This window comes from Apteryx rowi, unplaced genomic scaffold (genome assembly GCF_003343035.1).
Source record: "Apteryx rowi isolate R43461 unplaced genomic scaffold, aptRow1 scaffold_275, whole genome shotgun sequence".
NCBI classification, from domain to species: Eukaryota; Metazoa; Chordata; class Aves; order Apterygiformes; family Apterygidae; genus Apteryx; species Apteryx rowi.
In genome coordinates this window covers 314,431-340,237 of record NW_020449141.1, presented here as the reverse complement: position 1 = coordinate 340,237, position 25,807 = coordinate 314,431, and the positions used below count along the sequence as shown (strand labels likewise).

At 40.5% G+C, this 25,807-nt stretch overlaps 1 protein-coding gene across 3 annotated transcripts in view; it reads left to right on the top strand.

Moving 5' to 3' along the window:
- The first annotated feature begins 404 nt into the window (after positions 1–404).
- Positions 405–25,807, top strand: part of TNRC6C (trinucleotide repeat containing 6C) — a 90,875-nt gene continuing 65,472 nt past the window's right edge. For 2 of the 3 annotated variants that reach the window (XM_026068553.1, XM_026068550.1), the window contains exons 1-2: positions 405–428; positions 1,349–1,370. The gene's annotated coding sequence lies outside the window, so the exon portion shown is untranslated. Of the gene's footprint in view, positions 429–1,348; positions 1,371–25,807 lie in introns of those variants that run through there. The other variant, XM_026068548.1, reaches the window with a different exon arrangement.

Sequence of the window (25,807 nt, the reverse complement as noted above, 5' to 3'; positions counted from 1 at the left end):
ATTTAGCTGCTTAAATTTTCACCAAGWTGCCATTGGAACGCATACCTTGTAAAACATACCAATTTTAAACAGCACTTTTGAGTGGGGAAAGAGGTTCTCAATAAAATCTATCATTTCTGAATTAGTATTCCCTACTATTTTATTTGTCACTGGTTTCAATTTTGGAATAGCTTTTTTTTGTTGTTGTAATGCTCTTATTACAGCATTAGAAAACACCTTTTTTTTACACAGGAGAGTTAGAAAACTAGTGATATTTGTATGGATTATTTGCCTTCCTAGATAAGCTTGATCTTACTGAAAAGGTCTTCCAAACCTTTATTTTTATCAGGGAGAAAGAACAAGAAACACAAGAAGAGGAACATTTGATGGAAGAAAAGAAAAAGAAAAAGCAGGAAGAAAAGAAAAAGAAGGAAGGTGCTCAGAAAAAGGTTTGCCTGTGTTACTGTTTTTAATGATGTGCTCACCTGTATATGTACCATACAGAGACTGATTCTGCAGCTTTTAGCCTTGTGAATAATTCTCACACAAGTGAGCAGTCCCATTGACTTTGAGTAAGGCTGTGGTCAGAAAATCTCTACAAAAGCAGTTGTGACAGTTCATTAGCGCTTCCCAAGCTGCTTACCATCCACTGATGGTAAGTTACTGCTCCCACAGCTATATCATGTGAATGTTGCTCATCCACTTTGTTGCAAAATTACCTGGATTAAACTAAACTGATGCTTAAGTGACTGTGGATTCCATGGCCATTGCATATTTTCTGTCATTTGTGTTTTCTTGCTTCTTTCTGTTTTCTGGATTTATACAAAGTTAGTTTTAATCAACAGCGGCCTTGAGGATGTGGATAGGAATTGATTGCTGTCGTTTTCCACTATCAGAAAAATAGATAAAAAGAAAAGTTGGTAGGTTTGAAACAGATAAAAAGAGGTAGGTCTTCACAAAATGTGCTATGAAACTTTGCAGGCTAATAGTGTATATGGATTCAAACGGATACTGAAAAAAATCATGGAAATGAAGTGTTAACAAGTTAGCAGAAGACTTACTTGGTTCAGGAGGCGTCTGAGCCTCTGCTGGTTAGAGGCTGGAGGACTATAAGGGGGTAGTATCATACGGCTCGCCATGTTTTATGCTGTCTCCTAGGCTCTTGGCTTTTATCCAACAGGGACAGCCATTCTTACATTCCTAATACATGGATTTCAACCAACATTCTCAGATCCTTAACAGAAACTAATACCTGATTTATATGCATTTTCTGCAAAAAAGGTTAGGACTGTAGCCCCATAATTACAGCTATCACTTTGAATTTTGTCAAGTAATTGATTTTTTTTTGTTTCTTTCTTTCTTTTTTCAGGCTGCTGAACAAAAAACCAAAGGTAAATTAACATTTATTCTTTTGTGAACCGTCTGATAGATTTGTAAATTTGCTTAAAGATATATTCTTACTTACTCTTTAAGTTCTTTTTATAATGGAGAGAGGATATCTTGTTGCTATATTTTTTTCCTAAAACTTTGTTGGAGGAGCTGACTTCGTACGTGGGAATTCTCAGCRTAAGCTTGTTTTTTTTCTGGTTTTACTAGTATCATACAGCACCTTTTTGACATGAATATATAGATTAAATGCTATGAAACAGAACACAGTGTATGTCATCCTTTTTATCTAATGTCAGCACAAATCTAGTTTCCCATTTGGCTGTTAGTAGTTATTTAGCTAACTCAAATGACAGCAAATTGCCCCCTAAAAGGGGAAATCTCTCCCCCTACATGCACTTGCTCCTGTCTGTGCACTTCAACTCGATTTAGTGAGTAMATTCAATTAATCAAATCCATGAGAAAGCTATTCTCCCCCCTCCTTTTCTTATTTCTGTGCAAGTTTTCTGCTTGATTAGTGAGTTGAATTGGCTTGCAGAATGGTCCAGGGAGCACCAGAGATAAGCAAGGCATTCCTCTTTTTGGGGCAGGGAACTATTAGATATGTGCTCCAGGAGAAATGTTGGTGAAGCTGCAATCTTGGAAAAGGTTGAGGAAGAGAGTACAGGTAATGTCTCTCTTCTGCAGCTGTTGACCTTTACTTTTTATCCAGCCTGTCCGTTGATTTACCTGCTGCCCCACAGAGCTGCGGGTTGTAGAGCAGGTCTGAATTAGTTAACATGCACTGTTATTTATTGCTGGGTAATTAGGTGACAGACAAGTAGAGCTTCCCAGATTCCCAAGACTGGAAGTTAGAGAAGAGCCAAGCCTAACATATGGGGTTGACAAAACAACTTATGTTTCAAATGCTTTTTATGTATTTATACAGCAGAATTAAGTGTCACTTCATTAATACGGAATTCAGAAAAATAACCTTCTTACTACACTATGAAGAAACTACTACAACTAGTTTACTGAAACTGTGTCCTTTTCCGTGGAAATTTGTTTCCCATGTAGAAAGTGTGAAATGAAATTATTTTATCTGAATTCTGCTGCTTCTGCCCTGTAACATATTACGTAGTTTATATCAGTGGACTTTGCTTTCAGGAGAGGAGGTAGCAAAAGGAGTTAAGCTCCTCAAAATCTTGAGTGCATGTAAAAAATTATTGATTAAGTTATATATGATTGATTTCCATCTAAATGGAATATTTCTGTTTCCACAATACTACGTTTTGTTTCTGTATTAGCTCATTTCTGTGTCAAAAGTTTTCACTGTTTTATAATGTATTATAATGACTTTTTAATATCGTAATTCAATGGCAGATGTTTTTGTCGTCAAAGTGACTAATTAAGTTCATTTTCACATGATAATACAATGACTGTTGATTTCTGTTAATATTGAAACACAGGGCCTGCTGCATTCCTGTGTGGGATGTTATTATTTCTGTCTTTGTTGTAATAGCTAATTTTGAATTGCTTTAAAATGTCAAATTTAATGCAAGTTTCATAAGTAGCTTGAGAGTAATTTTTGTTTCTCAGCTAGGCTTGCGTGTTCATTTCTTTCAAATTTAGGGCCTGCATTTCTCCATTGGCTTGATTTTTGTCCACTATCTTTGTATTCAAGTGTCCTGTACTACCACAATAAAATATGAGGAACTGGGAGGAATAGGATAGTAAATAGAGTTATGTTAAAGAACCAGCACTCCTCGCTTTTACTGTGTATCCTTCAGAAAGCAATAAGCTTCTCTGGAATAAACTGGCTTGGCTGTATAGTATCCAAACCTCTCCTATCCATAGTCTTGCAAGAATTAATGGCTATTTAGAGCCACATGGATGACCCTTGTTTTAAAATTTCCTTTGAGCAATTACTGAAGGCTTTTTAGGATGGCATACAGGACCTTTTAATTTCCACTTAATGATACTGCTCTCTTATATTCATCATTAGGCGAGATGTAYACATGCTTGTGATAGATTAGCAGGCGTATCTTAAAATATAGAAGATATTTATTCTAAATTAATGAGAGGCAAAAAATGGCCAAACTTTTTAAATAGAACATTCAAAGTTGACTGTAAATTTTCATGCAGTCCTGCACAGAGTATTTTATTTTGCTACGCTGTCAAGGTTGAATGACAAATGCTACTGTATTTAAAAGGCAACACAGGGATTATCGTGGACCAAGTTTGTTTATTTGGTATTTGTGAGAAAGGAGTTAAAAGAAGTTTGTCGTAAAGGCAGGATTACACAATAAACCTGGATGAATAGACTGCAGCAGATACTGCGTGCTGGTGTACAGGATGTGTTAAGTCAAAGGTTAAAACCATACCGGAACTGAACCTTTTGCAAAATGTTACTATATTCAGATTTGGGGAGGTAAGGGATTCATAAATGTGATTTAATGTAGTTGCCTGCAGTAYGGACACGACTTTTTGACTGTGACCTTTGCCATAAGCTGGGAATAGCCTAGATAAGCAAGGGAAGCTGCATCCTGCTTCAGACTGCGGTAACTTAGAAAAAAACAGCTTAATTTCATGCGTGTGCTGTTCAGTTCTGTTACTGGCTTGCTTCCACCATTTGGGTTGTATTTGGAGAAGAATAAAGAAGATTATCCGACTAAAGATAGGGAACGGAACAATTCTGCAGTTGCTGTTTCTCGGCCGATTTGAGACCATGTGCCTATACTGCTTCTTATTTAATAGCAGTTGCATTTCTGAAGGCGAAAGTACTGTAGGGAAGTAGCTGTAGGACAGGGCAAACTGGAGCTCGATAAGCGATGCGAGAGGTTAGTCCTTTGGGCTTGCCTTGTCCTACAGGAAAAACCTGCGATGCGAGCAAGGCGCTTTCAAAAATGTTTTCATCGATATTAAGATTTTTCTCCAGCACAAGGGAAAATGTGCAGATACCGTGCTGTCTAGTAATTAACTCATACGTTTCGTGCGCGTAGCTGTAGTTTGCTGTACGAGGCGAGCAGGCCGTTGCGTGCTCAGCGGCGGCCGAGGCCTCAGGAAAGAGAAGCTAGCGGGGAGGAAAGAGGTTTCCTGTGGGTGGGTGCCGACGGTGCGMTGTCGGTTAAATAGCGCTCGGAGACCTCAGACGGAGCTGAATGTTTTCGTTTGTGATGTGGAGCCCCAAACTCTTCCAAAACAAACAGCCGTTTCCACCAATAGAGGGGAGGTATGTGGCTGCCGCCGAAGTCCCTGGCGCGGGGGTAGGAAGCTCCCTCGCACGGCTCCTGCTTCTATTTAAACAGCTCGGACGCTTTTTTTTTTTTCTTTTTCCCCTCGTTTAAACAAGGATCCAACTCTTTAAGCCTCCTCTACGTTACAGCTTCTGAAGCTTCTTGGGTTTTTTCTGTTTTTTTTTCCCCCCCCCGAGGCATCGATTGCTAGAGGTATTTTTATTAGGCCGCATCTTTAACAAAGATACTGTTGGCAGCAGTTCTAGGCAACGTGTGAAAGGGAGAAAAAAAAAAAGATTCAGAGAACTGATAAGTAGCTGAAATGTTTCTCAATTACTCGAAAACAAATGAGAGTAGGCTTCCTGTTTAACGGGAGAGGAGCGCTGCCGAATTAGATGAGGTGGGAAGTGAACGCATTTGTACTACGCGCTGCTTTGTACTTTCATATTACTGTTCTTCAGGGTAATTTTTTCGAGAACGGGACTACTGAACGCAGCCTGTTAGTGTTGATTTTAGTTGTGTAAACTCTTGCCGTTTTATATGTACTCGATGAATAAATTTTTTTATAAAAAGGCTTTTGTAATGGGAACGTTCCTTTGTAGCGACCAAGGAGAGTTTTGCGCTCTACGGTAAATAGTCACTGGCGTGGTAAATGGCCGCTATTTCGTAACTATCRGAGACTTTTAAGAGCAGAAATACGCTTGTGATAAATACAGAGGTCAATGCATCTTGCTCCGTGCTTCTGCTCCAGCTGCCTGGTTGCGGGTTTAGCCAGCCCAGAGGTGATTGAGTCTCTGACTCCTTTGCTCCCATCCCTGCTGAACTCTGAGCACTTGGTCTGGAGAAGTTAAAGACGCCCTGCTGGTATGAAATAGCTAAAGTTCTCTAGTAATACTTTGTTGCTCTAACAGCCACCGCAGTAACTGAAAGACAAAGTTTCTATCCCTTTTTCCAGCTTCATCTACAATGAAGGTAAGTGTTAGATCTGCAAACATAAGGAATAAAAAGGGTTAAGTATGTACTATTTTTAGCTGAACGTAGAAAATATTTTGGTAAATACTTGATTAGAAATGTTAGTCTAGAAAATCTTTTTTCCTTTAGTCTAAAGCAGAGATGGCCATTCTCTGCCTCTCTGAACTTCATGATGGTCTGTAGGTCTTTCCTTACCGGGTCTGTGGCACGTGGCCAGGAAGAGGGGTGTGGGAACTTCAGCGCTCTGCACGTGGCATGAAGCAAGGTTGCAGAGACTGGCGTAGCTGCGACGATTCTGGGACTTAGCAGCCTGTCCAGCACTGCGCATCCTGTAAGGGGGTGATATGACGGATCCCGCGCTGAGCAGTCATCTGCTTGTGGTCCATTTCTGGAGCCTTGCCCTCCCCTGGGCTGTCTGTGCCATGTGCCTTGCGACTCTTCACCGTATGATGATTTTAATATGCAACTCACAGGGTCAGGAAGGTATGTAGATGAGAGATTAACCTACCTACCAAGGTAGACACTTAATCTAATAAGTTTTTTTGAGGGAGGGCTTAAAAGAACAGAAAGCGTTTCACACTATGTGTTTGCTTATGATAAACTATTTGTGATGTCGCAAATATTGACTGCTTTTTCAGATACTTTTTAAAATTAGCACTGCATTTTTTTATGCCACAAGCAATACTTTGTATTTTATAATCTGGAGGAACATGGTCAACTGTATTATAAATGGGCATTAAAAAAGGGTGGATAGAAAGCTCTGAGATCCGGTCTCCTGCTTTGGCATTTCTATTCTGATGACAAAAGTCATGACACACCTTCCTTCAGAGCCAGGTATTTTCATTTCCAAATCAAATGTATAGCTTGTATAGTTTTAAAGGGATTCTTTCCTTACCCTGCCCAAATGTGCTATTTTAATGTTCTCTGCTTATGTTGGCCTTGACGTGAATTATCTTCCTTCAACCTACACTCAGTTCTGCTCATGGTATTGGTAGAAATGCGGCTCTATGTATATTCCATTGATAACCCTGGTCTTTCTGACCATGGTTGCAGTTTCTGCTGTTTAACTGTACTTCTATCAGGAAACAAGAAAGGGTAGACTTTTTAGAGAATCTCATCGTTATTCTTTAGTAGAATTATGACAGTGTGTAACATGGTTAGTCTGTGGAAAAAAAAAAAAAACACCCCCRAACTTAAGGGTTTTGAGGTTTTTAGTTTGTGTCACATGATTGCAGGGACCAGCAGAGGTTTTTAATCCAGCATTAGAAAATGTGCTTCAGCCTACAAATCAGGTGTGATTTACAACAGACTTGTGACCTCTGACTCATTTGAGTATTTATAGCTTATGCTTGAATATCTGCCTCTGCCATCTTGTTAGTTAAGTGCTATGTTTGTACTGAACTGCTTAACATTGTAGTGACAAAATGTGCCATAAATCATCATTGCAGAAGGAAGGGAGCACTGTAATAAGTTCTTCAATTAGATCTTAATATGCGGTCATTTGATAATGTAATGATAACCTAGTGCCATATGTTAAGAGCTCTATAACACGGAAATGTTATTCTCTGATAAGTGCTACCATTGTGTTGTTTTGCTGTTTTAAGAATCTTCTAACAAACACAAATTTGATTTTTTTGACAACTGACTTACAGACAAAAATCTCCAAAAAATGGATTGTGACCAAAACTCTTAGAATCCCTGCCATAATATTGGGTGGAAAAGAGTAGAAAATACTAAAAAGGTGGGAAAGCACACAGGAGGAGACATTTGCATATTCAGGAAGACAGAGCAAGAAGAATGAGCTGGAAGGCTTGGAGTTAATTAATACAGAAAATAACCTGGTTTTCCTGCTTATTTTTTCAGGCAGCATGGCTCTGACAGAGTCCTTGATTTTCTGGTGACAATAGTTCAGTGATATTTAGCATGCTTTTTGCTCTCATTAGTATAAGTAACATCATAAGTATCTTGGTTCAAGTCATCATTGCTGTTATCAAATGAGAGAGAACAATCTAAATTTAAAGTAACACACGAGTGTATGGATAATTTTTACTACACTGAAAGCTGTATTTTACTTTGTGAGCACTTTTCTTGTCAGACATACTACTTTTCTAGTCGAAGATGTCTAACTAGAGACTAGTTGTGGTGTTGAGCATTGGTGTCCTTTTGCAGGAGAGAGGGTATGTCAAGGTGTGACATCCTGAGCCCTGCAGTCAAGGATGGAGAATTCTGAAGGTTGGTGTCTTCTATAGCTCTTGAGAAATGTTAGACTCTCCAGCTGTCAAGTAAAACCTCTTTTTGGGCAGTGAGGCACAGAAACAATTTTGGGGGGGGGGGGAAAACATTTCTTAAAAAAAAAAAAAGCTTCAAGGTCTTTTTGAAAATAAAATATATATTCTTCCTAATGTGCTTCTGTTCTGAGGAGGATTAACAGCACCATTGCCCTCCTGAAGTGATGCAAAGTGTTCCAACTTGTTTGCATAAAATTACTTCTTTCTCTTAAGACCCAAGTGAGCACCACTAATCCCCTTCAATGGTGGTTGCCTTGAAGACTTCATAGATTCCTTATTTGGGGATAGAGAAATAATTAGGAGCTCAAGTCAAAGGCTCTCGATAGTTTTCGTACTCAGTGGTAGTGTGTGTACTCCACAGTGATAATCTTCTGTAGTTTGTCGTCATGCAAATGTAGGCATGTGCTCATAACGTAATTACAGACAGACAGCTTTAGTCTTCCAAGTTGTTTGTCTTTTCTGTCAATTAGGAAATGGTCTGGGTTTATCAAATTCAGGGATGGTGACAACCTTATCTGTGTTTTTTCTCCCCTTTCCCCCCTCCCTTTCTCAAGTGTTTGAAAATTGGAGCTTTCAAACACTAGACCTAGTTAATTACAAGTATTTTTCAAATGATCCAGATGTTGTAAGGGTTGATAACCTGTTTGAAGGCAGTAGGATTACATGCTTTCATCAGATTTCTCATTGTGTTGTCCATTATGTAATAAATTTAAAGTTTGGGACATTATCCCTGCAAGAGTACTCTGTGAAGAGAGAATTAGAACAAGTTAGATAATACCAGTTTGGCTTTTCTAATCCAGACCTAACTGTCTGAGTACCTCTTGGTGGCAATGCCTCTCAGATAAATCCCTCGCTGGCTTTCTAAAAAACAAAACAACTGCCAATGCACTTGTTGACAACTGTATATTCTAGAATATAAATTTTAACAGCTACACAATGATAACAGTGGTAGTTATGATCAAACTGCATGCTGTTTTATGGTTATTTATCTGCCCACAGTGTCTACTTTCACACACAGTGATAGACCTCCTTTTCAGTAATGGGCATTGCTTAATGCGGTATATTTAAACATGTAGACTGTGAAATGGTCAAACTTTACACTGTCTGGCATTACAACAGTTTAAACAATAGCTTGCGTTCTTTAATCAGCCTGCTTAGAAAATAATTATTTTCCAATACAATGTTGTCTGTTATTTCTTTTCTGTCAGAGCTATATGCCCAGGTACTTGAGATCTGATGCATTTTTCTGTTTTAGCATATCATCACTACATGCTTTATCTACTGAGAATAATGAACCCGGGCACCCCTGCATCTCTTTGTTTTTCCTACCCACTCTGCAGAGTCTGAGATTTGTTTACTTGTGAATGACACTGCTCACCTATTTTATCAGGTCAATCCTTCTTTCCTTACTGAACTAGGATCTGTTATTAGCTTTTACACTTATTTTAAACAGACATGTATATCAAGGCAGTTTCTTCTCTGCCTTGAGACCTATCTCACTTAGATCATTCTTTCACGAGAAATTCTCTTTGCAGCTGCCATGATGCCATCTCCGTGAAAACTTATCAGCTTTATGCTTTACTTGCAGTGTAGTGATCGCTTTCCATTATTAGATTATCATCTTACTACTCGGAGGACAGTTGTGTCCCATACAAATGTAATATCTATAAGATCTGCAAACCATAAGTTTGGAGAGGTGCATCAGGAGTATTAGCTCAGTTGTGTACACAAGATGCTGGATTGTTTTGAGTTTTGTGCTAGCTCTCTAACTTCACTTTTCTTGATCTTTTCCTCAAGAAGGAGGAAATCTGCTTTTTTGACACTAGTGTGCATTCTTGGGATAGTTGCTACAAGTCCTGAAAAAGATTATTTTGGCAAAATGAAGGAAATGAAAAAGTGTTTTGCCTCTTTTACACTGTACGTGGAGTCTTCAGCCTGAGGGACCTTGTATTCTGTTGACTATCTGGTGTTGACATTCCTCTGCTCTGAGAACTTAGTCTGCCTCCTGACTTCCTTGTGTTTTGCAAGATAATTTTAATGTTTCTCCTGAGTTGTTAGAGATGGTAGCCCATACTTTACAAATCCTACAGGACTACTTAAAATGTCTGTCTAACTAGCTCACACTCTGTCAAATATCTGAAGCATTCTGTCAGTTCTGCGTTGTGCACCTGATCATTCAGGTTATTTTTGAACTGGTTTAGGCAGTGTGGCGTGCATTAGCTTCCTGAGAGGTGGTTACTCACAAGGTTGATTGCAGGTCCAAGATGACCACAAGAGGAGGTGATGGTCTTTATAAGTATCCTTCCCTAGCCTTTGTGGCATGGCAGCAGTGGCACATGCTAAGCAGTCTAGTGGGACCTGCGTTTAACGCYAAAGGCTTGGGGAACTCCTTAGCTGCCCTGAGCAGGTCAGCAACTATTATTCCTGTTTGCCCAAGAGGAAGAGCTGAACTTGAGGTATGGTTCAGGCTCTTGATTGCTTCTTCCCATATTGGCAGAAGTAATTCTCCCCAGTCTTATCCTAGAGTCCCCTGAAGATCCATCCTCCTGTTTTCAGGATGCCTTTAACACTTCTGACATAACTTCTAATTTGGCTGCTTTTGCTGTCTTTGTTCACCAGTGTTTACAGAGCTAGATCTTTAGCCTTTTCAAGGCCGTGCAGGCCCTCGTGGGCTTTTGTTTTGAGGTATATGAGTTACTAAGCTCCAGAACTGGCGGAGTCCTCAACTCCACTGAAAACTTAAATGCCACTCTGAAGTTTCAGAATCACAGGACTGGATATAACCCTTTAGATGAACAAGAAGGGATTATCTGATCCGTCTCCCCACTGCAAGACAGGCCCAACAGATGTTCTTGAAAAAAGATCTGTTTATCATTGGAATTACTATTCATATTTTGCCTGAGCCCGCTTTCCTGTAATTTAAGCCCATTGCTTCTCATCTGATTTACCCTGCACGCAGAGAGCAGATCTTTCCCCTCCTCTGTGGTGGCCTTTTGTGTATACTCTTTTTTACTTACCAGTGCTAGTTTCTTCAGTCTTTCCTCATAATAGTGTTTTCAGGATACTTTCAAAGCAAGATCACTTACATTTCTCTCCTCTGGAAATCCTTCCAGGTAGTCCAAAATTATTTTCTAAATGGAGTATCTGTAACTGGAGATTATTATATAACCTAATAGTTAACCTATATAACTATATCCTTACTAGTGCTGTTGCAAGTAAAATCTAAGGCCTATTTTTTGTCTATTTCAGGTGATAATCCTGTTTGTATATCCAGATATGGTGTTTGCTTTTTCATGAGTGATACTGCTGTTTTATGTTCTGCTCATGAGCCAGCATAATCCTCTTGAGTTTTTACCATAGTGGCCAAACTGGAGACTACTTGCTTCTGCTTTCCTGTCTCAATCCAGTGTATAGCTCTGCAATCCAAACTATTTCACAGCTGTGCTGGTGTTAATTCTGCTAGTTTAGTTATCTGTCCCTGAAATTCAGCCGGCCTCTTTCCTAATCCTGTAAGGATCTTGAATTGATGATGTGGGAGTGCCTTCTTCCAACCGTCCTTTCCCCCACCATGCTTTTTTTGTTTGTTACCCGTTTTCTCTCTGCAGGTAGTCCTCTGAAGTATACATTCAAATGTTGCTTGTTCTTAAGATTTAATTTCCCACAGCAGTTTTTTAGGCCTAATTGACAAAGCATGAGAAAACTTCCTTACTGTGCTGGAGGTGGTAGACTGTCCAACCTCATTTTCAGTTCTTTCCCTGATTTACATCTGAAGCCCTTCTCTTCTGTGTCTGACATCTCTGAGGAGCAGTGACTCTCCTCAGCAAGAGAAAGTCTTCAAAATGAAATAGGAAGAACATAATATGTTTGATGTTGTGTGTCTGACATAGCAAGGCATGAATTTTGATGGATCCTCTCTGCCGTCTTCCAAGAGTAATTTTCTTTTTCCTTTGTGGTATAGTTATATTTCTAATCTTGTCCAACAGTCACTGTGGGAAGTCAAGTGGGGAGGTCTTCAGTCACCTCAGTTTAGCTCAGACATATTTTCTTGCTTCCAAGAAAAAATTAACCAGACCATGGGTCTGTATTCTTTACCTTCTTCCTTGCAAAACAGCAAAACCCAGCACCTGTGTCTCTGCCTCACCTTTCCTTGAATGTAACCCTCAGAAATCTTTGGTACAATATATTCATTACTGGTCAGAGCCTTCCTGTAGCTCTGCCCAGTACTTCTCTTTGGGAGGTTTCCCCTGCCTTGTATGATAGATACAAAAACCACTGAATTTTCCAGGGTGACCCTTTCGTGCCTGACAACTGCTTGCTGCTATAGTCTCCAGCCTTCCAGGACAAAAGAGAGCTGAGGCAAGCTCAGGAAGTGCAGGCAAGATGAGCAGACAGTGAGGTGGATTGAGAGCCGACTGAAAGGCAGAGCTCAGAGGGTTGTGATCAGTGGCGCAAAGTCCAGTTGGAGGCCTGTAGCTAGTGGTGTACCCAGGGGTCACTGCTGGGATCCAGCATTGTTCAACTTGCTCATTGTTAACCTGGATGAAGACACAGAGTGCACCCTCAGCMAGTTTGCTCATGATACCAAACTGGGAGGAGTGGCTGATACGCCAGAGRGCTGTGCTGCTATTCAGACGGACCTGGACAGGCTGGAGAGATGTGCAGACTGGAACTCCATGAAGTTCAACAAAGGGAAGTGCAGGGTCCTGCACCTAGGGAGGAATAACCCCCTGCACCAGTACAGGTTGGGGGCTGACCTGCTGGAAAGCAGCTTTGCAGAGAAGGACCTGGGGGTCCTGGTGGACAGCAAGTTGACCATGAGGCAGCAATGTGCCCTGGTGACCAGTGGTATCCTGGGGTGCATTAGGAAGAGTATTGCCAGCAGATCAAGGGAGGTGATCCTCCCCCTCTACTCAGCCCTGGTGAGGCTGCATCTGGAGTCCTGTGTCCACTTCTGGGCTCCCCAATAAAAGACAAACATGGAGCTACTGGAGCGAGTCCAGCGGAGGGCTACTAAGATGATTAAGGGACTGGAGCATCTCTCATATGAGGAAAGGCTGAGAGAGCTGGGACCATTCAGCCTGGAGAAGAGAAGACTGAGGGGGGATCTTATCAATGTGTATAAGTATCTGAAGGAAGGGTGTAGAGAGGATGGGGCCAGACTCTTCTCAGTGGTGCCCAGCGACAGGACAAGAGGCAACAGGCACAAACTGAAACACAGGAAGTTCCATCTGAACATAAGGAAAAACTTCTTTACTGTGAGGGTGACAGAGCCCTGGAACAAGTTGCCCAGAGAGGTTGTGGAGTCTCCTTTCTTGGAGATTTTCAAAAGTTGCCTGGACAGGGTCCTGGGCAACCTGCTGTAGGTGACCCTGCTTGAGCAGGGGGCTTGGACTAGATGATCTCCAGAGGTCCCTTCCAACCTCAACCATTCTGTGATTCTATGATCTCCCAGTCAGGTCAGATTTCTGTGCTTTCATTGTAGGCGAATGAAGCTTTGCATCAGAAAGTGTCTTGTCTCACCRTGGTTGTTTGGGAACATTTTCTGGCTTGTTCAGAATAGATTTTTCAAAAAGCTTGCTTTTTGGCCTCTAATATTACAATTTTAGACACCTTTTCTTGGAATTTGGGACGAGATGTACCTTTGCTATTCACGTCTGATTTTATGCTTGCTTTTTAATTGAGGTTCAGAAAACATTTTAAAATATTTATTTACTGTACTTTACACAGTCTTCTTTTTATGGAAGTATTGAATTTCCTATGTGTATTTAATGGAACTTGAACTGAACCTGATATTTGGGTTCTTACAGAATTGACGTCATTGTCATCATTGCCAGTGGCAGATATGGCAATACCTTGTGCTCCCCCTGCTGTTAATAGCTGTCTCCTCTTATACCTCATGCATAGAGAGTGTTTCTTTTTTAAAGCTAAAGTAATAATACTTAAATGGTAGTTTGTAATTCCATAGGATCATTAATGCTAAATAAGGCCCATTTTTGCCTGAAGTATTTCAGTGACTCTTTAATATGCATTAACAATAAAGTCAGGGTCATCTGGTACTGCATTAATACCATCGGTTTCCAATTATAACCTGTCCATTATTTACACTGGGAAATTGAGGTGTCTTAATTTTTCCTYCCAGCTGATTATCCTTTCCTAATGTGCAATAAACGGTGTTTTAAAAAGTTAAGATAATAATATATTGTTAGATAGATCTGTAAAGCCATTAAAGAATTTTTTTTTATTTTTTTACCTCCCTAGACAAGTATGGTCTCTTCGTCTTTCCTTGCAGTACTGCTTATTACAAAAAAGTTTTCAGCAGAAATGAAACTCCTTGGAAAGTGAACACAGTTTTAGAAGGCTTGGGAAATCACCAAAAACTTAAGTGTAGGGGGGAGAAAGTCTTTGAGTTTCATATATTAAACCAAGATCTATTTCACAGGTGAACAGTTCTTACATTGCTAGTGCTGATTCCTTTGGATAAGTCTAAGTACAGCTGTATGAAATACATGTGAGCAGTGTATGTGGGATAATTGGGTATTCCTTCCTAGTAAGGAGAAGACGTGTCTAAAATAAACTGAGCAGAATTTTTGAATTAAACTGAAGTAATAATATTAAGTTATTATTAGTAATCTTTATTAAAACATCTTTAATTTCTTTTAACATTCACGTAATAGAATCTGATTTACTGGGAGTGGCATTTAATTAATTTAATTCAATTTAGAGAGTTAACTCTATTACATATTAGTACAGAAAATTACCTCTGAACAGTCATTTCTCACTGGTGACATGCAATAAGTTAATTTAGCTCGGAGTTCGTTTGGGCGCATTGTGAGTTCCTCCCGGAAAGTTGCTATGGTGACAGCCCGATCAACCAGCAGCCGTCAACCCCAACAACAAATACAGCCGCCTGCCTTTGCGCAGGGACACCACTGCTCGTGGTCCAGAAACGCCGACAGACGGAGAGGCTGTGCTCCGTGCTTTCCTTTTTTTTCTTCCCCCCTATTCATGGTGTTTTTAGTGAACTCGCTTGTTTAAACCTTTAGAGATGCCGACGTTGCTTTGCAAGGAATGGTGCAAAGCTTCCTAAGGAATGCTCGGGCATCAATGGACCTGCTGTGCAGGAACGCTCTCACAAAGGAGGTTTGCTGTGAGACCGCGTTCAACAAATTGAACGGAGCTGCTTTGGCTTCATCTTAGCTACAGTAAAACGATTGCAAAATAGCAGGCGGAATTTAGTTTGCTTTTATCTGGGAAAATTTTATGAGGAATTTGAAAAGACAAAAGCCCGAAAACTGCTAGAACTGTTTTCTTTGTGTTTCTGAATAATTTAAATCCTGTTTTTTGTATACAGCATGAATTCACGATGGCYCTGGAGACATAAAAAATGTGTTCGGCTTAAGCTGAATTAATAAAGAGTTTGCTTCTGATTCCATATGAACCCAGGCTTTGCTATCAGGTAGCTGAACTCTTAGTTCAAAACCAAAACTTCCAGTGAAGAGGCTGTATTTGGAAACTCACTCAGGAAAACACTATCTGCATATTAAAAGTCTTGTTTAGATTTAAAAGGGGATATTCAAAGAGCTGAAATGTAAATTTTAAGTTCAGTATGTTTTCTTTTTTCTTCTAAATCAGTATGCAGGAAATCAGACTCAACTAGTGTTTTTTTTCCTACAGCATGACTTTAATTGGGTTTATCTGAGCAAGGAATCACTTGCTCTGATTTTTGGGGGTCCAGATTTTTCTCATCTGCTTATTTCTGAAGACAAAAGATTGCCATTTCCATGGGACTGCCTGTGTTTCCAATATTACGAATTGCATCCCAAATAGGATGTGGAACTTCAAATATTTTTCTAGTAATAAAATCTGTGAAAGTTTGTAAACTGCAGTCTCTTTAAGTGGTGACAATGTCCTTATTTTTTGTACRTTTTTAAGAACCTTGTTCCTCAAAGCATTCATTTTCAAAATAATTTTGTTAAGTTAAATATAAATGAATGCTTTTTAGTTTCATACTRTCTTCAGGTAAGCTGGTAAAGATTCAGACCTTGAAATATAAAGCCAAAATATTTCAGTTTTAGGGTTTTTTGAGATAGCTACATACACCATTCTTCTGGGTGATGCTACCTGACACTTGGAATATATCCCCACAGCTGAATAGGAGGGGAAGCTGGTCCGTGCTGAAATCCGTGTTGGCTCTACTTTAGTTACTAATGTTGACTGATTTAAAATGATGGCCCAGATATCTCTACACTCTCTTTAGGACTGTAGTATAAACACGTTCTTAAGCCTTCTCTTGTGGTAGAATGTGAACTTAGAGAATTATGCCAAAATTTCAGAGTCCTTTTATTAGTTTATTTAAAACATTGTTCTTGCCCACAAAATTGTTACTATTTTAGTACTGCACTTAAAATATTTGTTTGGTACCATAAATGTACATGACAGTAGAGCCAAGACTTTGTGTTTACACAGGGCTCTAGTCAATTTGACACGTGTGCATAGTCCCACGATGTCAGAAGCACTGGCAGTGCGAGTGAAGAGTATACTTAATTTCTCATGATCATATAGGGTACGTTACCTTCACCTGCCAGCATGTATTCCTCAAACAGTTGACGCTGATATTTTAATAGAGATGTCTAAAAGGAGTAAAATAACAACGCAATCTGCTCCTCCCCAAAATACCAATAAAATAATTGGAGAAACCACGTTTCTAGTTTCCTGAACAAAACTGCATGCACATGTATAGTGAATCTGATGTATCTAGGCTATGTTAGACCCAGTATGGATTTGATACAGATTGGTGTGCGCACATGCATGTTAGGCCTGGGTCATCTGTAGCGTATTTTTCCAGCTTAAATTTCAAAGTGGAAAAGGAGGCCATATCTGACATAATGTGAATGCTCRGTATTTCCAGTTGTTCAGCAGCGCGGATGGGATACCGGTACTGACTGTACCCTGAGACACCCTGAAACTCTAGGTGTGTCCACCTTGCACACGCAGCCCGTCGGTGCCGCGCGTCCGCTGTAGGCGCAGCGTAGTCTGTGTGCGCCTGCGGAGCACCTGTATTGCAGTCCTCAGGTCAGTATTTTTCGTTCCAAGTTAGAAGCGATGGATGCACGAGGTGTCCCCAGCACTCAGCTGCTCATGCGTTTGAAATCGGAAGCATTTACGCTCTGATTCACTCTGTTCTCCTTGACCCCRGCTGCAAGGCTGCTTTCGGTCTCTCTTCGAACCTGTTGCCTGCCGAGGCGGGAGGAGGTAGGTAGCTCCGAGGGAGGCTGAGCAGATTCTGCTACAAAAGGGCCGATTCGAACTGACCGTTTGACGCAGGATGGGTATTAATCGCTTCCTAAGGCAGAGACTTGTTTGTAATAGGATTCTTGCCTCTGCCTAGTTAAATATAAAAACTACATGTTAACCTGCAAGACGGTAATCCGCCAGCTTGCCCTGCTTTCTGTACTGAGTTTTAAAGGAGTCTCAAGACTTGTCGATGAGAGCTGTAGCCTGTAGATGTATCACTGGCCAAGGTGCAAATGAAATTTTAAGCTTCTGTCGTATACAGTAAGTTAATGGATATTTCAGATTATTTTAATTGTTAATTGCTTTATGAACACACTGAATTTTCATATTTATCTGTTTGCACAAATGATTTAACAATAAGCAGATTTCTACTGTAAAGAACATTTACTCTTCAACCTGTGCTGGAAGTGGCCGTATTAAAAACATTCCCTCTTCTTATTTCAATGCGGTGGTTTAGCACCATTTGTAAATATATTTAAAAAACCATTTTTGTTACATTTGAAAACTGTATGTAAAACATTGTGTAATGATGTTAAATGTGCTCAGTCAGCTTGAAATTAAAGGATTCGATTCCTGGTCTGCCAGACTTCCTATGTGACTCTGTATCAGGTTATTTAATCTGTTAGATTATTATGTGCTTGGATTTTCCCACTAGTACTTGTCGTGATGATAGTGTTAGCATTGTATAATTTAAGCTCTAAGTCGTTTCCTGTCATCTTAATTGTATAGTTACTGATGAGGTTGCTGTAGCAACATTTAGGAAGGGTTCAGAGGGCAGGAGGAAAGGTGAGAGAGGGAACCTCATCGAAAGCCCGTGACTCGTTCCTGGTAGCTGAAATGGTATAATCCTTTACTGTTTTACTGAATCGCTGTTGAGATTGAATGTTTGTGAAACTCTCAGCTTCTAGATGAGCTAGAATTAAACTAACTAATAAATTGCTGGGGTTTAATTGTTTTTAAGTGTGTTTTTTTTTTTTACTCTACTGTGGGAAAGTATATAAGAAACAAGACTTTTCTAGCAGCCAAGAAGGCTGAACTTGCTTTGTATGAATCCCTCTTATCAGAAGCCTGCAGATGCTCCTATATCCTAGCTAAGCGATCCCCGTGTCCTCTCACTTTGCCATCGAGTAAGAGTTTCTTGCACAAGCTGATTCAGTCCCAGCAGTGGCTCTATCTCCCTTCTGCCCTTTTTAGACCGTTCTGAATGTTATTGTTTCTTAACATTATTAGCGTGAGCGATGGAAACTTTTAATAGCTTCATTATTTTCCTTTTTTAATAGGCAAGTTGGCTTGCTAATGTCAGTGTACTGTTTAGGGAGAAGAGTCTGCATGTATAATGTCCTCCTCTAGAAGTGAGAACTGAGTTTACAGGAATCTGACTTCAAAGTTAAATGTATGATGACATGTCAGAAATGTGAAATACGTCGATGCTGAAATGTCAGAGGCTCATTCGTCAGGATAGATGATAGTCTGGAGACCAGTTTCTAGCAAGACATAGTTATTTATTTGTCTTTACAATGGGTCTGTATTCGGAAAAGTCCGCGGGTCGAGAGATGCATATGATTAATGCTGGAGCCTGAGTTACGTGAATTCAGAAATACTGCGTCACATCATCTGTGAATTGGAGTACTATAACTTGAAAGAAAGCCTGCAATAACCATGACGTAGTCCGACTTGCAGTGGAAGAGTATGGTGCTAAATAGCATTGTATTTGCTTTGGATTATCAATCTAGTGTTGATAGCAGCCTATCAAACTAATTAGCTGTTTTAATGCCCATTAGGATTAAATATAGCCCAACTAATTAATTGTGAATTTAAAATTGAAGTTGTAATCAATGCTAGCATAGCAGAAAAGCAGTGAGGAAAATACTAGAAGCTGTTCAGAATACAAGTGTACTTCACAAGACTGCTGTATGCTAAACCAAACCAGAATAATGTAGCACATGATTGAATAAAACTTAAAAATACATATATACGTTGTGTCACAAAAAGCAAGTTGTGTATCTTTGCAGAAAAAAAGATCTTGGCACCCTGTCTGCTGACAAGTACGACATAGGAAAACATGTGGACGCTGCTTAAGAAAGGGAAACAAAATCTCATATCTGAGCTGTGAAGCGTGCGCAGACGCATGTTTTTATCAGGGGCCTCTCCCATTCATAAGAGAAAAGTTAAAATTGGGGAGTATAGGGTCATATCAAGAGAGTAGTAATAGGAGTGTGTCTACAAAGCAGTTCTGCAGGTGGCTTGCAGAGCTGGGCTTGGAAGGAGCAGGCAAACCTGCTTGTAGTGGAGCTGAGGGACAAAACGTAACGCGGCAGTATTGAAGTTTGAAGTTAATCAGGAGCAAAATGAAGCGAATCTGGATAAGCATGGTTGAAGAAGACCATGTCTTAGCTGTCTCATTTAAAACCTAGCAGAAGCCGAAGACAACGCTCTGATAGTCAACCTGAGAGAGCAAAGATTTGTGTGTAAGGACTGAGGAAAACGGGCAAAGTTAATGAAATGGCTTAGGAGCTCCGGTTTAGTTGTGGGATTGTAGAAAGTAAGGCTAGAAAGGATCGTGAGAGGTCACCTACTCTGTCCCCTTGCCCCCAGACAAGATCGCCAAACCCGTATCGTGTCTGCAAGTAATCCTTAATCATCCGTATTGTTAGAAATGTAAATCTTAATCTCCCTGGCTGCTATTTAAACCCAGTAAGTCTTGCCCTCTTCCCTGTGGGTACGGAACAAATTATTTCCTCCTCTTTCTTTGTGTTTTAGAGGGGGAGGGCTTTTTTGGGGGGAGGGGGGTTGCTGTGTGCACCCTGAGTCTTCCAGACTGAGCTCCTCTTGGCCTTGCGTCCGCCCTGCAGCTCACGTTTCCAGCTTGCTGAGCCTTCCCTTTGTGCTCCTTCCAGGTGGTCCGTATCTCCCCGCAAGCGAAGCCGTCAACAATGGGAACAGTGTTTTAGTTAAGACTTTAAGATGCCAGAGCGAAGTAGAAGGGTTGCTTTATAAGCCTGGGAGCTGGTTATTTATTCCATTACAATGCTTGTCTTCTTTCAGCAGCCTGACCTTTTTACTTCTGTTCGGTTTGTGATCTGCTGTAAACATTGCATCTTTTTCTGCGAAACTGCTGTGGGGTCACCCGTTCGCTATTTTGCATTTCGTTCTTCCTGCCTAATAGCTCGACTCTCCTTGCTGAATCGCAGTCCCTTTTTTTCAGACTGCTTCTCCAGGTTATGGTCGCTGAATTCCTATCCCGTCCTGCAGCAAACTTGTCACMCCCTGCTTGCTCCTCCGCAGCTCGGTGTCATTTGCAGATTTAATAAGGACGTTCTCTAGTCCATCTGCCAGTCGTTAATGAAAATATTGAGCAGCACAGGCTCAGATCAAACCTCTGTGGAATCTTTTTGAAATACACATCCGCTTTGACAGCAAGCCATTGATTCTSCTGGAGAATATTTCAACCAATTTTGCATTTAGCTCACATATCCCCAATTTGCTTGTGACAAAATCGGGCAAGAATTTCATGTCAGAAACCCTTACAAAGTTAAGATATATAGAGGGAGCTTTGGTTGATGATGGGACGCCAAAAGGAAGTGTGGGAAAACAGGCAAAGTTTCAGTTTGGATGAAGCAGATGATTGGATCTAAGTGGGGAGAGAAACAAATGAATTATCAGGGTAGCAGTGATGGTCCTGGATGAGGTATGTGCAGTGATGGTCTTTCTGGATATACTGTTCTAGGGACAAAATAGAGTTAGGCAGTAGATGAAGCCCTGAATGTTTCTGTATTTCAGGCTTTTGCATAAAGCCAGCAGTCGAGAAGGTAACACCTTCAACTAAATGAATTAGCAAAACAGAAGATGACGAGAAAAAAAAATTACAGAAGCCAACAGAACACAGATGCAAGGAAGTCATGGCCATGTCAAATGTTTCTGATAAGGGAAGCTGAATGAAAATACTGATTTCTAGCCCAGAAATACCACTAGGAATCTCCAAAGCTCTTACAGCTTAGTTTGCAAGGATGGAGATTAGGTTGAGAGGTTATTTGGAGAGGGGCAGAGTGGTGAAGACAAGCGAGGGCAAAGGTGGTTTTATTAACGTTGAAACGTGTATAGTGTCAGGAGGACCCAAAAGAGGCACCCAGAGAAGAGGAAGGGAAGGATCCGTGTGGGTAGGGAAGGATGTTGAAAGAATGTGGAATTACCTGAAAAGGAGCAAATACTAGAAGAAAGCAGGTCATAAATTTTTATGCTGGTGATTTAGAGAGGTTTTGTTTGCATGGCCTCCTGGTTTATGCGGAAATGTTTAAGGCTCTTTGATTGCAGGGATATTGTRCTTTGTTTTTCCATCAGTAGCTGAGGAGGTATCCGTTTAAAATAAACTAATTCAAGCACTTATATTCCTCCATTAGTCCATGATTTGTGACACCRTCATTTCTTTAATTTTTAGAATTTTTTTCTGAAAGTTTTTTTGTTTTGTTTTGTTTTTTTTAGAGAATTTAGCAATCTTAACTTCTGTCAAAATGGTGCAGAGCGATAGTTTTACAGACACTTTCCATAAGATCATAGAAGAATACTCTTCAATAAGTGTTGTACTGTGTATATATTTGGCCTAGTTTCCTGAGGAGATGAGGTTTATGAGATTGGGTTGCATTCCTGTCTCAGTTTCCCCCGTTTAGCTTTCGAACCTTCTGGCCGATTTTGACCAAATCTGTAGGCATTTCGGCGACAGCGGATTCCAGCAGATTTCATTGAGAGGTGCACCCGGGTGCAGGACCGTTACTTCCCTTTCCCACCTATCTGCAGAGGTCTTGAGGCAAGTCCTTAATGTGAATTTAACGATTATCTATTCCAATTAGTTTGCCGGCTGGCCAGTCAACCGACATGGAGCTTTGAACAAGCCACAGTACTGTTAATACCAATGTATGTTTAAGAAAAGAATGTTTAGTGCTTCAAAAATTGCAAAGTACAACCAAATTGAATACTGTTTTCAGCTTGCTTTATTATTTATATGATTCTAGCAGCATCAGGAATAAAGATTAAAATGAAACCTTTACTTTGGAAGGAGTAATGTGGAAGTCTCACTCTTGGGAAGATGATTTGTGACTTACTTGTCACTGTGGGGCCCATAAGTTATTATGATTTCCTCATAAAATATTGGTTTCCCACAGATGGTTGTAAAAAATCTTTCTGGATGACATATTTTCAAAGGAGGTTTTCCAGCATCAAAATTAGGAATTAATTTTTGACTGAATTGAAATCCACTCAATAGATAACAAATAAATTTCARCGTTTAATATATATCAATTTATGATGGGTAGTATCTGCTAACTTCATGCAATGATCATATATCTGGGTATAGTTTTAGAATAAATTATGCTTATATCCTGATGAAGCCTATGAAATGTGTTCAGATGAACGGATCAGATGGCTACATTTGTCTGCAGAAAATAGGAGCTGCAAAGTGGGTTTGGAATTCATCTGTAGTAAAGATAACTTGTCATGCAAACCCAAAGCATTTAAGTGTGGCTGGAGAGCGCTGTCAGCCAATGATTTAAACACGATTTAAAAACTACAAGCAAGAAGGCCTTCCCCTGTAGCAAGTAGGTATATTTTCCGGGGAAAAAAAAAAGTCCGTCTTTCACAGAATCAAATTTTTAAAGGCGTTCTTCCTCCTGTTATTGCAAAAAAACGCTTTTCAAATACGATGTGGTTGTGTGCTAAGGCCGTTCTACTTCTGGGACACCCCTTCCGAGCTGGATTTTCTTTCTCTTCTCCAGCGTTGTCCCCTCTGGCTGGGCTAACTGGCTATGCAGTGTATAATAACGACGTTAATAACTTTTCAGCAGGTTTATTCCATTGCAGTTTAGGTACTATGTAATCAGTGGCAAATATTATAGAGCTGAAGCTGCCTTCTGGAGGAGCGGGACTGGCTAAATGTAGCCAGATCATACAGAGAACATCGAAGGCAGAAGTTGGTAAAAGTGAGAGAAACCTGTAGGGTAACTAGGAAAAGGTAGGTTTTGGTGAGAGGTTTTAGAAGTTGCATGTTGAGAGAATAAGGAAAGGAGGCAGGAAACATTGCAAAGCTGGAGAGGAGGGAAGCGGAGAGGAAGCATGYGGAAGGCAAAGCGGGAGGAGACGCGCCCCGCTCGGCTATGAGATAAAAGGCAGGGCGGCAATAAAGTTAAACCAGGGAAGGGTTTTATATATGCTCGGTATTTACTAAAAGGTATGTTCGGGGAGTAGTGCAAAATTGAAATATTTCTTCAAATAAGTGGTGTCAAAGCCGTAATAATGCATATATTTTTACTTTTAACCCTGACTTTTAGGCTTTATTATCAAACTGCAACGACTGGTTATATGTTTAAAGCCCCATCATGAGGACTGTTACAAATTAATTTTGCAATTTGTTTTGCAAACAAATTTTTCTGCAGTACATATTGTGTTGGGTTTAGGGGTTTTTTTTTTTCAGGAGAAATTTATGTGCTTGGGGAAAGAGCAGAGAGAGAAAATACACCCACTTTTGTTTAGAAGCATTAAGAAGTATTAGGTTTTTATGTAACAGTTTACCGAAACACCTTTACTTTTGCCAGTAGATGTCACTGTGGATAAAAAATATCAGCGCTTAGCAGACAAAGGAGGTAATTTCCTAAATGAAAATTCATCCTTTGGAAGGGGGTTGGGGGGGGCGTGGGGGGGACACCCCTTTTTCTCCCTAACGGAAGATTTTTTTCAGCAAGTAAAAAAGGAATTTCTTACTAACCAGGACATCCCTTTTTGCCGTCTGCAACCCTGCGTATTTTCTCTTCGCCCGAGTTGGGTAAGTTCCTGTCTTTCGACCTGACTTTGGGGGGGGGGGGTCTGCGTAGGACTGCCAGTGCTCCACTGTATTTTAAAAGCATTTACTGTTTTGAGGTTGCTTTAATAAGCACCGTTTCTCTTTTGCAGCGTACGTAGGTGAGGAATCGGGCACGGAGGAAGTGGCTTCGTTAAGGTTGATTTGGGGGGGGTAGCAAGACGGGGGGGGGGAATTGCCCCTACGATTGGCTGGGAGAATAGCTCTGAATTATGGGATCCATCTGCTTCCTGTAATGAATTCATAAACCCATCAAACAATGACCTGAACGAATTGCCGCAGGAGAAAAAATAAATAAATAAAAAATAAAATAATAATAATAACACACGGGCAGGATATGTTTAACGCGGTGAGGCGTCGGCGTTGGATAATCAAAAATTCTTCTCACATGCAGCACTTTGTAATGGAGCTGCTGTGTTTAATAGAAGCTGTAAATAAATCCTGTCACTGTAGCAGCCAAGAACGCGCTTCTGGGTTTTAACCGTTTCTYCTCTGGAGCGTCTTGATTCTTCCCGGCTTTAGGAATGCAACTTTTCTATCRCTGGGTATTCGGGAAATATAGAGAAATGTTAATGAGGTGAATGAAAGGCAAAAAGCTGCCATAAATCACTATTATGTGGCTTAGGCAGTTTCTTTCATYTATGCCTGTTCTTGCCTTATGTCATAGAAATGCACTTAAACACTATTGTTGTAATTGAAATGTGTTAGACTGATCCTATTCATTATATTAATAAAATCCACCTACAGTCGCTCGTAACACTTCTTATGCGGTCGGGATTCCCGAGATTGTAACCATCAAAAAGCATATGGAGCAATTATTGGATTCGTTTGAGTAAAATTGGATTAAGAAGTTTAGATACCATTAAGTACTGATAATTATTACAAGCAAGCTCATTGTTTAGTGTATGTACAGTGCCGAGATTGTAGAATAAGCAGATACCCATCACAAACATCTTAAGAGCAAGCAGTATTGAGGCTTTTAATTTTAAACGTCTTTAATTGTATTTTTGCAAGATTCTATTTAAAATTTTTTGCTTTAGCTCTTTAACCATGTGTTTGCGGTAGCTATGAAAATCATATCGCATTAAATGTTAATTAAAATATGCATGGGGGGGGCAGGGGAAGTATTTTTGGGTTGTAAAATTTAGCAATAAAAGCTGCATTTTGATTTCTGGATTTCAAACGGCTGCTGCCCAAATAACATTAGCCGCGGCCGTGTGTCACTTCCCGGCGAAGGGCTAGAGAGGCTGCTCCTTCGGGGACTGGCGAGGTCTCCCTATAGATCGGCAGGTCGGCCCTTGGGGCTGATTAAACGTATAGCGCACAGGGCCGCGTCTTCTGCTCTGCCTGCCCGGGCCGCGGGCGCTGCCAGGCTATACGCAGAAGCCGGCGGTCCGGTCTGCTTTTAGCCTACGGTCTGCTAAAATAGGAGGTCTTTGGGCATCGTGCCTTTTGCAAAGGGTCGCCAGCACCTCAAAATGCATCTGCTGGGCGAAGGGGGACGTCTCAAAGGCTTATGGAGAGGTGGTGAGAGTGGGTGTCGTGCGGCAGTTAATGGACACAAAATGGAGCGTGGACGCTTCGAACAGCACGCGGTTCTCGCGGCGCGGACCAAATCAAAGCTGCTGCGTGGACGTTGCCGGAGGCAACTTTAATAAACAAGTGTTGAGGTTTTATTGGAGAAAAAGGTACATACTACATCGTTTTTGTAACAAGTATACTCCAAATACTATTATTGTGTTTGAATGCTAGATTATAACCTGATATGAAGCTAATTTGGGAATTAAGCCCGTTGCTGTGTTGTTGCTACTTTTTGCTCGTTTCCCGCG